This window comes from Pteropus alecto, unplaced genomic scaffold (genome assembly GCF_000325575.1).
Source record: "Pteropus alecto unplaced genomic scaffold, ASM32557v1 scaffold45, whole genome shotgun sequence".
NCBI classification, from domain to species: domain Eukaryota; kingdom Metazoa; phylum Chordata; class Mammalia; order Chiroptera; family Pteropodidae; genus Pteropus; species Pteropus alecto.
The window spans coordinates 31,171,003-31,177,270 of record NW_006442491.1 but is presented as its reverse complement, the minus strand read 5'-3'; the positions used below and the strand labels follow the sequence as shown (position 1 = coordinate 31,177,270).

Genomic DNA, 6,268 nt, shown 5'->3' with positions numbered 1-6,268 from the left:
CATTATGCTAAGTGAAGAAACAAAAAACATATTGTATGATTCCTTTTATATAAAATATACAGAATAGGCAAATGCATAGAGTCAGAAAGTAAATAAGTGGTTACCAGAGGTTGGGGATGAGTGTAGGGGAAGGGGAATGGGGTGTGACTGCATTTAGGTATGAGGTTTCTTTTGGGGTGCTGGAAGTATTCTAAAATTAGATTGTGGTGACGGTTGTACAACTTCATGAGAAACCAGTGAATGAATGGTACACTTTAAAAGGGTGATTTGTATGGTATGTGAATATATCTCAATAAAGCTGTTAAAAATATGTTAATAAATAAGGAAATTAGATGAAAAGGCCAAAAATTATGAGGGAGTAGCTATGATAGAAACCTCCCGATAATTTAAACTTAAAGGTAAGTTTGTTAAAAGAAACAATTAAAAAGCACTATAGGAAAGAATTTATTGCAGAGTTTAAATTCTTCTTTTACTATGGAAAAGTTTAAACACACATCAAAGTAATGGGAAACATATAACAAGCTCCCATGTCTCCATCACCCAGTCCAGCAATTATCAGCTCATGGCTCATCTGGTTTTAGCTATACTCCCACACACTCCGTCACCCTGAAATTTTGAAGCAAATCCCAGAATCATGTCGTTCCATGATTGTAAAATGTTGTAAAGGACACCACGTCCCATGTCTGTCTCAGGAAGACCCGCGGGTAGAATTTCTTTTTAACCTTCGTATTGGGGAAAGGTAAGTTTTTTCCTGAGCAATGGGTTTGCTTTCTTTGCTTACTTAATAACATTTTCTATTTAGTCATAGATTCCTTTCTGCCCTTGTCACTTGAATGCTCAGAGACAGTTTGGTACCCAGACACCTGAAAGGTTTTTATAGGAGGCAGTTCCATGAACCAGCTGAACTCCTGGCTTTATTTCATTTTCTTACCTGTAGCAGAAGTTACTAGCGGCTGACACATTACCCATTCTCCCTTCTTTCCTAGTAACTGAGCCCTGTTTTTATCTGAGGTGGCACTATGCCGGGTTAAGAGATCGCACTTCTCAGCCTCCAGCGTAGCTAGGGCTAAATTCCATTCAATGATATAGAAATAGTTCTGAACTGGAACTTCCAAGAGGCTCCTTCAAGAAGCTGGGATTGCAAGGCGTTCTCCCTTCCTTCTTCCTGCTGCCTTAAAGTGGCCGCAATGGCTGGAGCTTCTGTAGCCACCTTGAACCACGAGGGGTTCTTGAAGATGACAGCCACATTCTAAGGATTTAATGAAGCAGGACACTAGAAGGAGCCAGTATCTTCGATTTTGTGGAGTGGCCACACCAGTTCTGGACTTTCTGATTTCATTTACGTAAAAGAAAAATAAACGTCTACGGTGTTTAGGCCGCTGTTATTTCTGGTCTTTCTTACCAGCAGCTGAGCATCATACCTACCAAATATAGCATTCCTTATTTTTTCTTCTCCCCGATTCCCTCTTGTACTGATTTCATCTTGTACATATTTTTATAAACCACTTTAAATCCTTTATGGACGTAGAGTCAAATAATTCATTATTAAACAGCAGCATTACACAGTCGAGCACATGGAGTCTTATTTCAAAGAGCAACGACAGAAAGAAACGTCTCCAGGCAAAAAGTTAAACTGTGTCTTGTGATTCGCAAAACTGGAGTTTGAAACAGGAAGTTGCTTATTACCAGAAAGATGGGCACCACATGGAAATTCAATTTCCAACAGAGCAAGTTTTTAAAATTTGAAAAGCTGAACAAAAACGGACAATATGTCCCACTGTGGAGGAAGGGTTAGGCCAGTCATAGCGTGTTAAAACAAAAGAATATCGGATTGCCACGAGAAAAACAAATGTGGTCATGACGTAAAAATAAAGGAAAGAGCTCTATGAGGTAACAGGCAGGAAGAGAGACAGAACTTGGCTTGGTGCCCATGCCTGCTTAGTCATCACTGTGCAAACTTATGTCTTTGGCATCTTTAGGATCAGAAGAGGTGACACAGTTAACAGTAATTAGTGATTTGAGGGATGGAGGGTAAGGCTCCTATTTCACGGAGCTGTTGATAATTGAGTGTTCCCGTTTAATGCATATATAACTGGAGTGCTGATAGATGTACCCAGAGGTGATATCAAAAATAGGAAGCGTGGAGGAGGCCTTCATCAGAGAGCAGGTGCAAGAGGCCCCTGGCGGCCCTGGTGTTAACCCTTTAGGTGCTGGAGTGTGGGATGAGCTGGAGGGTCCTGAGAGATAGAGAGGCTGGGTGTGTCCTGGTGCTCGGAGTGGGCTATTTATCGACTATCATAGAAATAGTTCAGTGTTTAAAAAACGCATGTGGCCACACTGGTATCTAGTGAAATATCAGCCCCGATTTTACAGAATTTTAAACATTTTTTTCCTTAAGTAAAAGTTCGAAAAGTGAAAGCAGATTTCAGTATGTGTGCAGAAGACGAGACCATAACATATTAGTAATAACGACTTCCGTTTTCTGAGCACTTGTGCTAAGCACTTTGTAATTTACAATCTCCTTTAACCCTTAACAGCAGCCCTTTAATGTGGTCTTCGGGTTCCAAGTGACTGAAACCCAACTCAAATTGACTTGAGCAAAGAGGGAATCTACTAAGGCATGGAACTGAAAGACTGAGGGGCTTCAGGCATGGCTGAATCCAGGGGCTCGAAGATCTCACCGGAACTCAGTTTTTTTCTCTCGGCCTCACAGTTCTGCTTTCCCTGGTGTTTCTCAAGTAGACTCTCTCTCCATGTGCTTCCTCTGGCGGCTTATGGCTTACATTATCCTTCTAACAACACCAGCATGAAGAGAGCTTTTTGTTTTAATAATTCCAATGAAAGTTTCAGAATTGCATCTGATTAGAATGACTTAGCGGTACTCACTAATACTCACAGTTGAAAGAATTCTGAATGAATGACATGTACATTGAGCCCCACTACGTGCTTGGTTCCAGAAATTGCATCTGATTAGAATGACTTAGCGGTACTCACTAATACTCACAGTTGAAAGAATTCTGAATGAATGACATGTACATTGAGCCCCACTACGTGCTTGGTTCCAGAAACAGGTGCCAGGATGGTTTTGACGAGGTCCTTGCTCCTAGCGAGCTCACAGTTGAGCGAGAAGGGTAAGGAACCCATCCATGCCTCTCTGGCCTTCATCAGGATTATAGACTTCTTCTGCACAGTCTACTTCTTCTTCTTTTTTGTTTTTTACCTTTTCTGTTCCTCTCCCAAGTGGTGTTTAACAGCTATCTTGAGGATGTGAGTTCTAATGAGAACCACCTGCTAGCCTCCCAGGCCTGATTACATGTCCAAGACACAACCCCTCCCCATCGAACCTTGGTCGGCAATTGACCAGGAAGTAAAAGGAGAGAAAACAAGAACAACTCCATTCTCTTTCTTTGATTCCAAGGACGAGTTAGCTTGATAAGATCAGCACTTGGCCACCTCCTGCCATCTTTCATGTTGCATTGGGTTTCATTTGTGACCTCTAAGGGCCCAAACCCAGCCAGAGCTATCTCAAGAGGACTCAAATTGGCTTCCATCCTGCCCACCTGAAGCCGGATGAATGAGAAAAACATTTTTCCAACCTCTGTCTTAACAGTACACCTGGTCTGGAACCCACTGGGGAAAGGGCTTTCTGTCCCAGGGACCTGGGATAGGATTACAGGATCTGTCACCCCCATCTGCCACCTCAACCTCCCCAAAAGGTGTGTCTTTGTGCGGAGGAAGAGGAGGAAGAGGCTCAAATGTCTTGCTCTAGTCCTCTGGGGTGAGAGAGCACAGGAGTGAGCCCAACGTATGATCACGAGCCCTCGGATCCTGGGCTCCCCGGCGCCCGTGTCTGGCGCAGGAGGAGCTGCAAGGCCCATCTCCAGCTGAACTGCCCAGGATGTCTTCTCCTCCAGGAACCTCAGCTCAGGCCTTTCCATCACTTTCCACCGCTGAGTAGCTCAGGACACTCTGCCTTTGCTTCGGCTGCGCCCTCTGCCTGTCGTTCCTTCCCCGCCGGGACCTAGCTCAGATGTCACCCGTGACGCCTTCCAAATGCCAATCTCTCCCCCACCTCTTCCTCTACTCTGCGCCACAAACACATCAGAATGTGTCTCTTTTTGCTTTGTTCAAACTCCATGTCAAGGGCTTCTCAAGTTTTACGATTCAAGGCAGGCTTACGAAACCTCGAATGTTTAGTAGCAGGGTAAATCATATCCAGAGTCATCACACGATGTGCACAGTACCTATTCTGGCTGTTTCGGAGCCATTTGCTGCCCTGCCCTTGATCTCTTATATGCTCATGAAGCTTTTCTTGCACATGTCACATGAATGCACACTCCTTCTCTGCCACCAGCCTGTGGTCACACCATGCCTTTCTCCTCTCGTTCGCCTTCTCAGCGCAGCTCAGCTCACATCCCAGCATGCCTGGCCCCTGCCAACGGCTCAGCCTTATCTCACACCACGTTCCTACCCCATCCCCACCCTCTTCCTCACCGCCCAGGCATCCATTCGCTTTGATGCCCAAGCCCTCTCTAGCTTCAGTCAAGCCCTTCCTATGTACCGTTCTCTCTCTTCCCCTTTTCTTTGCCTAATTCCCACTCAGCCTCCAGGTTTCTGCTCGAATGTCACTTCTTCCGGGAGCCCTCCTTGACTGCCATCTACATTAAGCTCCCTGGTGACACACTCCTATGGCCAGCTGCTGCTGGTGAGCACAGCCATTGTCACTGCTCCAATTCATGCCGAGAGTACGTTCTTTCTCCTTTCTCTAAATCCTGTTTTCTAGGAACATGGTTAAGGCCCGTTCCTCCCCAAGGCTGAGCAGCGCTATCAGCCCCTGACTGAGCTCGTCTTCAGAGTTCAGCTCTTCGATGGACAGATAATGAAACTTCCTGTAGGTGCCCAACGCAGCACATCCTGCCGCGTTATTAAAACGCCCAAGAGAGAGACTTCTGTTTCTTTCACTTAATTATTTGTGGCCTGAGAGTGACAGCCTTTTCCCCTCTACACTGTATCTCCCAAGGCCCCCAACACAAGTCTGGTCATGGTAAACTCCCTCTTCCTTTTCTTTAAACTCACACACACACACATACACTAACAGATAAACACACACCTCCTTCTCTGTGGTCCCGTAGGATAGGCGCAGTAAACGGGTAACCAGTGATGGTGGTCTGACTCAATCTCCCTTTTTTAGAGACAGCCTCACTGTAATTAAAAGAATGCTTAGTCCTGGGTTCAAATCCTGGTTCAGCTATTTCAGAGGTAGGTGATCTTGAATGAACATCTTAACCTCAGACTCCTCATTTATAAAATGGAAACTCAAATAGCCTAATCATAGGGTCAATATAAAAGTTAAATGATTAGACACTTGTAATTGTCATGTCCAAATATATGTGGTATGATCTCGTTATGTAAAATAAAAACCTCTGTGTGTGTGTGAAAGTGTGGGAAAAAGTCTGACGGGACTCACCCCAGACCGACGGAGCTTATGCCTGGGCCGGGGGAAGGCGGAATGGGGAGGCCAAGGATAGTGTTTTCATCCCTTGTTATGCTTCTGTACTTTCTTATTCACATATTACTGGCTCCTGTCGACTACGTTATTGTTGAGCAGATACGTACCCTCTCACCCTTCGCTTTCGCGGAAGGGACATATTCGGTCTCTCATCTTTGGCCTTGGCTTTGTGGCTTGCTTTGGCCAATAGGATGGTAGTGGACATGATATAAACAAAGCCTTGAAATGTGCTGGGGAGTTGGGCCAGTGCCCTGTGCTCCTGCCTTTTACCATGAGAAGACTATGCCCAGGGGAGCCCATTAGTCCCCCCAAAATGAGCCACATGGAAGCCAGATCTAAACCAAACCCACCAGTCTACGGTCATGCTACCTTGAACAAGCCCGATCCCATCTGATCTTGGAAGCTAAGCAGGGTTGGGACTGATTAGTACTTGGATGGGAGACCACCTAGGAAAACCAGGTGCTTCTGAGGCGTAAAAAATAAAAAAATAATAAGGGATTGTAAGCTGACAAAGTCCTTGCAATCTGTGAGGCCAACCAAGGGTTGCCTCACTTAAAAAATAAAAATAAATAAATAAATAGATAGATAGATAGATAGATAGATAGATAAAATAAAAAAATAAGCCAAACCCATTGCCCAGAAGCCCAGCTGAGATCCTGAGATCAACAGGATCACCCCAGAAAATCCACAGATGACTGAGCCGAAAATAAATCAGAGTTTGTTTTGTAGCAAAAGCTGACTGATACGCTTTCGTCGTTT

General features: G+C 44.8%; 1 pseudogene; it reads left to right on the top strand.

The window, feature by feature from the left end:
- Window positions 1-5,861: 5,861 nt before the first annotated feature.
- Window positions 5,862-5,980, top strand: LOC112471287 (annotated as a pseudogene).
- Window positions 5,981-6,268: the final 288 nt, after the last annotated feature.